Source organism: Leuciscus leuciscus, assembly GCF_965113295.1.
Source record: "Leuciscus leuciscus genome assembly, chromosome: 3".
Taxonomy (NCBI): domain Eukaryota; kingdom Metazoa; phylum Chordata; class Actinopteri; order Cypriniformes; family Leuciscidae; genus Leuciscus; species Leuciscus leuciscus.
In genome coordinates this window covers 20456275-20464674 of record NC_138727.1, presented here as the reverse complement: position 1 = coordinate 20464674, position 8400 = coordinate 20456275, and the positions used below count along the sequence as shown (strand labels likewise).

Sequence of the window (8400 nt, the reverse complement as noted above, 5' to 3'; positions counted from 1 at the left end):
CAACCGAGAGGGATCCTTTAGAACAGTGGTTTTCAACTCCGTCTTGGACACCACTTTGTATTTTGTGTCTCTCTTTATCTGATACACTCAGTTGAGTTCACAGAGCTCTCTCCTGATGAGCCAATCATCTAAATCAAGTGTGTTAAATAAGGGAGACATACAAAAGTGAGACTGGAGTAAATAACCACTGTTTGAAAAGCTATGGACAAATTGGCACTGATATCTGATCTAGCAAGGACATTGATATTCCAGTCAGTGTCCTCTTATGTATCCTCAATCTGCCCAGGCTGGATTCTCTTTATCTCTTTAGGAATTACCATTTATAAATGGCAAGACTGCTGGAAGCATGTTCCCACTGATGAATTCAGTCAATTTAAAAGCAGCAGAAGGGCTGGTGTGTATGCTGTGTAGTGGCCTGAAGTCAGGTAAGGAAAGAACATGTAATTGCCAATCATTGCAAATAATTTCAAACTGTTGAGATAGAGTTTGCTAAAGTGGCAGAACAAATACATTTACAGAGGTTCGTGTTTAAAAAAAAAACTGTCTAACTAATCACTAATTGCTACAGTAATAATCTGCTACAATGTTTATTTTGGTGATTTAATACTTTCAGGCAAATGCACAAATACAAAAACATTTAAATTTAATTAACAACTTAATATATTCTTCTAATGTCACATTCAGCTAAATAAATGACAGTGTTTCTTTGTGCACAGTTGATGGTCATTGATGGTTATTTTAATGCTGATGATTACTTCATTTTATACCACACAGGGCTGTTTGGTTCTGATTGGTTAACAAACATTCTAAAGTGTGCAATTGTTTTTCAGTAAATGCATGGCTATGGAGTAGTTTCAGGTCTGTCAACTATTACAATTCCATATGTCACTTTGCCAAATTATTTCAGTTATTTTAAAGATCCTTACAGCCTACATCAGCAAAAGAACTGAAAACTACTAAATAAACTGACCAAGCAAACAAATATGACGGCCACACTTTATATTAGGTGTCTTTAACTACTTTGTAATTACATACAAAAATAAGTACAATTGTACCTATTCTGTTGAACCCTTGTGCAATTGAGGTGGGATACGGATAAGTTTAGGGACAGGTTTAGTGGTATGGGTAAGTTTAAGGGTGGGTTAAAAGGGAAGGGAAGGGTCAACAGTGTAATTATAGCAGTAATTACATCAACTAATCACAGATGTAATTAGATGCAGGTAATCATAATAAAAGTATGTAAAAAAATAAAAATAAACTGCATGCACATAATAAGTGCATTGTATTAAATGATTCATTTAAATGTTAGTATTGGAGACACCTATATAAAGTGGGGCCAATATGACTAACAATAGGATAAAAATGACAAACTATTTCTGTTTTTCCAACCTTTTATCTATGAACAGCACATTTTCTTTCTCCTGCTGTCTTTATGCATGCACACACAAAGTACAGATCTCAGAACTTACAGCTTCTGTGAATTAGGACATGCACTCATTCAAAATATGCAACCCTGTGTTAACGCATGCTACAAATAAAACCCCGGAAAACCAGATTGTTTTAACAGTTGTGTCGCTAACATATACTGTATTGCATTTTATTACATCCTATCTCTCCATCTCCAGCACCAGTATTATTTATAGCTTTGGATTTCATTGACAAAAACCATTCAGGCTTTGTTGGTGCTCCAAGGCACCTTCCAGCAACCTGATTTTTTCCCATCATCCCCCTTTTCTGTTTGACACAAACCAGCAAGCAGCTTACAGCTCACAACGCAAACAAACTGCAGGCATTTAAAAAGTGTCTTCCTAAGAACATCTACATTTGTTAAAGCACACGGCTGGTGCATTTAAAACTTTCCAAGTTTCAACTGTGCAAAGTAAGCAATTCTTTTGAACCAGACAACTAGTACCTCCTTCAGACATAAATCTGTTGCTGAATTTAGAAAAAGGTTCAATTGCTTGTTTTTTTCCCTCAAGAGTATCCCCGAAATAACATTGCAGCAGGCATTGACCCAGACCTAGGTCAGCTGAGCTTTTGTAACAGGTTACAGCTGAGGCTGTAGATTCAGGTATTGCGTAACCACAGTGATTTGTATTTATTTATCCTGGTGTAACAGTTGATGTAAGTAAGTAAATGGCATGGGTTTCCTCCACAGTGTGTGTGTAAAGTTCGTAAATTAAATGTAAATTAAATTATCTTGTTTGACTTGGCCCTTAAGTTTGACTACAAATTTCAGGTAAGTATTTATATCATCATGAACTAGTCTATAGTTGTCCTGGCCATATGAAATGTAAGAAAAGAGTTGAAGGAATGGTCCAATGTTCTACTGAGAATGTTCCAAATTAATAATGTTAATGGGGTACTAATACAAGTCATCATGAAGTATTACCAACACATACAGTTGATATAAACAGCTCCTGTCCAAACACAGCTGATGGGAGAGCTGTGATTAATATCACAGACAATTCCTCTGCAAAAAAGCAGATGGAAGAGTAAAAAAAATAAAAATAAAATAAAATAAAATAAAAAGGAAAAAAGAGAAAAAGATTGTGATGGAGAAATAGATGTACTGGTGTCATACAAAGGTCAGGATCTTATTAAGAAGACATTTGTGGTGCTTGCAGGTTGTTGATGAAGATACAAGAGCAACAAGGACCATGGCTGAAAGACTGAATCACATTACTTTTTTTGTGTGTGACAATTAAACATAGTTGCAATTGCGAGAAAAGGCCATTTTAATTATTAAATAAACACAGAAACGTTACAATACAATTAAAACTTGAGAGCATAAGAGCACTTTTGTCCTCTATAGAGTATATTTTCCTTTGACCATGACCTTGATCAGTGAGCTCACTTAATTGCAGATCTCTTTTCCCAGGACAGGAACATTTTGCAATGTCTACCTCCCCCTGGTGGGAATAGCCTATATGGTATTATATTTATATATATATTCAGCAATTGGTCCTGCCATTACAAAGGGACAACTATTAAAAAAGGTGCAAACATTTACTGATGCTCAAGAAAGCAGGATGAATAACAGGATAATCAGTGTGAAATATTATTATTTTGCCAAGGCCTATATATATTTATTTATTTATTGTCCTTCAGATGTTATATAAGAAATGCGGCCTACGTGTTCAAGACAAAATACATCCTGTTAAAATTTTTATTTCACTTTAACACAAAATAGTATATATATATACTTAGATGCGCTGTACAAAGTCTTACTGAAAACAGCCGAGCTCCTGGAGGCGTGCCGTACGGCCGACGACATCCGTAACCCGAAAGAAGCCAAGAAGCATGTTTGGGAGTGCTCTTCCTCTCGCTCTGGGGTGCGTTTCCCGTACAACGACGTAACTTCACTGCTTAACTTGCATAGTACGTTGCATCGTTGAAGAAATCAACTATCGTCACGACTGTTTCCCGAAACCATATTGTCGCAAATTGGTCGTTCAACCACGTTGGTTAATGATGTCACGGACATGGTGGAGTAATAACTTATTTTAATGAATCTGTTGAGATTTAATTAATGCTAGATGTTTTGCCATAAATTACGGACATGGCATCTGAGGTCTATTTCTAATTTTTCTCAGTTATTTTGCTCTATTTCCAGATTTAATCATAGGCTCATTCTTATGTGGTAGAGCTTCAAATCTCTTGACAAACTAAAAGACGTAAATGACATTTGTATGTATTCTAAATAAAAGATACAGATTGCACTGAATGTCAGCTTGCTTATTTTGCTCAAGACAAGGTTTTATTAAGTCCACATGTCAGGCAAACAAGAAATGCTTCTAACCACAGGTCAACAGCTGTCATTCAAACCACACAACTTTGCGATGCTGTTTGCGAATGCTCGTTAGAACAATGTTTTTGGGAAACGCCGACAAACACAGACTGAACACGACTCGATTGGTGCATTTGGGCATGATCAGTAAGTATCAAATTACATTCATAATCGGCCTTAAAGTCGTTAAGTGTGTCCCTGGCTTAAAGGGATAATTCACCCAAAAATGAAAATTAGCCCATGATTTACTCACCCTGAAGTCATCTTAGGTCTATATGACATTTTTCTTTCAGACGAATACATTCAGAGTTATATTAAAAAATGTCCTGGGTCTTCCAAGCTTTATAAATGGAGTGAATGGGTGTCTATCTTTGGAAGTCCATCAAAGCACATCTATTCATGATTAAAGTGATCCACGCGTCTCCGGGGGTTAATAAAGGCCTTCTGAAGTGAAGCGATGCTTTCGTTTAAGAAAAATATTCATATTTAAAACTTTATTGACTAAAATAACTAGCTTCTGGCAGACGGCCGTACGCATTGATTTACGCCAAAAGAGTAGCCTAACCTTTGAACTTGACGCACAACGTAATGACAAACGCGGTTGCCCAGCCCTGTTTGTTTAAACCGCGAGAGGCATCAATTGTTGTCATTACGTTGTGCGTCAAGTTCAAGTGTTACTCTTTTGGCGTAAATCAATGTGTACGCAGAGAATGTCTAATATGGCGAGAAGTTTCACTCTCACTACACTTCCGGCTTCTGAACTGGTTGCAGTTCCACTCTGATTCCATATGAGGGCGCTCACAGGACGAGTGCAGAATGAATGGAGGTCAATGGCGGTATACCCCTCAAAATCCACTTTTCTCAGGATATAATTTTTTGTCTAGTAATTTGAATGTTGTATTCGAAAGGAGATGCAAAGAAATTACACATTGCTGGGTGTTAGATTTTTTAGAGTCACTTATTTGCTTTAAAAAAGTCTTTCAAAATGTCAATGACGTCAGAATGCTGACGTCATTAGCAGAATGCTAGCGTGTTATGGGCAACAACAACTCAACCTGTAAGAAATCAAAAGGACATAAGTACTCGTTCATTCAACTTTCGACCTAAAACCCATGTTGAACTTGCAAAATCTACAATCACATCTGAGATTTCTCAACGGCAATCGGGTGAAAGAGACAAATTTAGCCGTCTAGCCCCATTGACTCCCATTCATTTTGCACTCATGGCGAGCGCCCCCAGTGGAACTCTGGTGGTACTACAACCAAAATTCGGTATAATAGGGCTTAATAGGGAGTGGACAGGCTCTCCGTAGACGGGCTCTGGTGTACGGCTGTCTGCCGGAAGCTAGTTATTTTAGTCAATAAAGTTTTAAATATGGATATTTAAAGCATTGCTTCAATTCAGACAGCCTTTATTAACCCCCGGAGACGCATGGAGCACTTTAATCATGAATAGATGTGCTTTGATGGACTTCCAAAGACAGACACCCATTCACTCCATTTAGGCTATAAAGCTTGGAAGAGCCAGGACATATATATATATTTATATATATATATATCCGATTGTATTCATCTGAAGAATGTCATATACACCTAGGATGGTTTCAGGGTGAGTTAATCATGAGATAATTTTCATTTTTGGGTGAACTATCCCTTTAAGTGTGTCCCTGGCATTGCAACCATTTAACAATCAGTTAAGATTTAAAAACTCCTGTTTTTAAAAGCATGATTTTTTTTTTATTTTTTTTTTTATATGGCGTAAATGGGCTTCCATAGGTTTTCAAATACAAAAGCCTCTGCAAATTAATTCAAATTGGATGAACTGGTCAAATTTAGGGCATTCAATGTAAAAAGCGTTTGCCACAGTATATGCTACAGGAAGCTCACAGTGCAACGTCACCACGCCCTCGTTTAAATTTTAGCCTTCGGCCCTGTCCCAAATGGAACCCTAAGCACTCGCGGTCTTCCTCTGAGTCCGCACTTCCGTGATGTAATGCCGCTTTGACAGTCGGGAAGAAGTCTGCTGCGGAGCCCGCATCAGCGCGGGCTCGGCAAAAGTGCGCATCAAGGCCTATATGGGGAGGCTGCAGACCTGGAGCCGGTAGATCTACGCCCCTAGCAGTTTTCATGTATGTATCGCTGCAGCCCGGAGACCTGCAGGTGGGAGGAGCTTATGCCGCAAGTAGGAGGGATTTCACAAATGTGCAAGTAGGAGGAGTTTACGCCGCAAGTGGGAGGAGCTTATGCGGAAATCCCCAAGCTGTCATTGCCGAGGACGGCGGTGAATGAGTAGCCTATAGCAGGAAGTAGCGACACTAATGAAAATAAACGATCAAATATTACGTTCCTCATCATGGTCTGATTTCTTACAGCTTTATTATTATTGTGTGTGTCCAATACCACTCACTGTCAATGATGAAGTCACGTCTTTACACCTTTTACCATACTTAAAGTGATGGTGTTTTAAATTCATCAGGCTGTAGGCCTTATTCAAGCATATTTCTGAATATTAGCTACATATTCTACAGTATCAAGTAAATGAACATATTAAAATGTGATAAAATAGGACTCAGTGAAGTGAATGTGTAAATACATGAAAAACATTTGGCTAATGTAAAAAAAAAAAAAAAAAGTTACCATCCATCTTTACTGCATAATTTTTTTAAATAGCAGACTAATGTTCTTCTGAACATGTTACACATATATTACATTTAAATCTCAGGGTGGATAAATTATTTTTTTCAATGAATAAAATCATGTACAAGTCACTCAGAATTGATTGCAAAAGTGTTTATTTTATTTTATTATTTTTAGTCTTTTTTGTTATTTGTAAGGACACTATATCAGCTCATTAGAACTGATCTGCATGCAGTGAAAACTGCAAAATCCAGGGTGGAAGGTTTCTGAATAAATGCCCTGGAGCTCGCCTCGCTTTCCCTTCCCAGCATAACCTGGTGGATACACAAGAAGCACAAAAAGAACTAGGGTTTATAGTTGACATTGAACATTTACAAACATTAAGAATAATTTCTCAGCTCTGTAGGTCCATGCCATGCAAGTGAATGTGTCCAGAACTTTTAAACTCCAAGGAATGACATAAGTAAATTAGATTTTTAGTTTTCCTTTAGACTAACAACTAGTTTCTTCATCACCAATTTACACAAAACGTACCAGGTGTGCATCATCTGTACTCAAACCCACACTCCAAACAAGTGGAGATTGAGTACATCCTCCAGAAGAGCTGTTTGTAGTGAGACGACTTATTTTTCCAGAATGCAACACCTGAGGTAAAAAAAAAAAAAAAGAAGAACATAACATTTAACATTATCAATGATGTTCTCGTTATGCGTTTTATTTTTTAATGTCAATATTTACTCTCTAGCAATAAGTGTGCCTGATTCTTGAAATTCTCATCCCCAACTATGTCCCTGAACCTTGAGCAAGCCAATGACAGGGGCATGTAGGCAGCATCTCCTTCTTGAAGAACAACTTCAAGTAGTATGTTCTTCAGCACCTGATAACTGAAAAGATAGCAACAGTTAGCACAGGTCGTTAAAAAATGTTAAAAAGCACATTATATAACATTATTCAACTACCTTGAAGATGAAGCATGATGGAGGGTCATCGTCTTTTAACAGCTCATCCTTAAAGAAAAATATAAGTGGATTAAAATTGTTCTATGATACACTTTTAAATCATCATTAAAATTGATTATGCATACCTTGCTAAAAACAGAGGGCACAACTGGGGTTTGGTCTGCTAAAATGAAGTAATTTAAAATTAGCTGACCAATATTATAGTTACATAATTTGAAACCCAGCATAGTATATGTATTTTGTTTCATATCAAAGTTCTTACTTTCATATGCAAGTTCAGTTTTTTTCTTCCCATAGGTTTCAGGGAGCGCAGACTCAGAGCATTCTTCTTTTGAAAGAGGATTAGAATGAAAAAAAGTGATAAAATTGTCCATTAATTTTTAATTTGACAAAAAAATATCAGCAAAATATAAAAAGCTGACAATACCAGCTACAACAGCTCGTGCACATCTTTCACTGATAAGTGAACCTAAAACACAATAACATGCGCTTCACATTTATTTCACTGATTGTTAGGAGTAATACATTTTATAAAATAATTATGATATTAAAACAAATGTTTCAATTACATTACACTGTGGATTACGCATAAAAAGCATAACTACAATGAAAACAAGTTTTAAAAGAATTGCATGCATTGTACAATTAAGTTAGGAGTTGTATTCTAATATCAAATCCATTTACAAAACGTTTAAGACATTTACAATTTGAAAATCAATGCAGTCCTAAAACGTACAAAAATTACACTGCCACAATGCCTTATTATGGTCTTCAGAATCCATAATCTGGAGAGCAAATTGTAGAAATGGAATGCAGAAAAGATCTTGTCATGCACGTTACAGATGTTGTAATTTGTGTGCTACTAAAAAAACGACAGAAATTTATTTGGATACACTTTACCCTTATTCTTTTTTAATACATCAAGACTAAAAACAGTGTACAAACGCCATTATGAAATGGCCTTTTTCAGAACGTATAATGCTTTTTTACAATTAAAAACTGTACAACAAGCTTA

The 8400-nt window shown here is 36.5% G+C and overlaps 1 long non-coding RNA gene across 1 annotated transcript; it reads right to left on the bottom strand.

The window, feature by feature from the left end:
* Window positions 1–6558: 6558 nt before the first annotated feature.
* LOC309494298 lies at window positions 6559–7302 on the bottom strand. Its single transcript, XR_014204286.1, has 2 exons — window positions 7224–7302; window positions 6559–6740 (listed from the first exon to the last, which is right to left on the bottom strand). It is a non-coding gene; the product is annotated as an uncharacterized lncRNA (long non-coding RNA).
* Between the last annotated feature and the right edge of the window lie 1098 nt (window positions 7303–8400).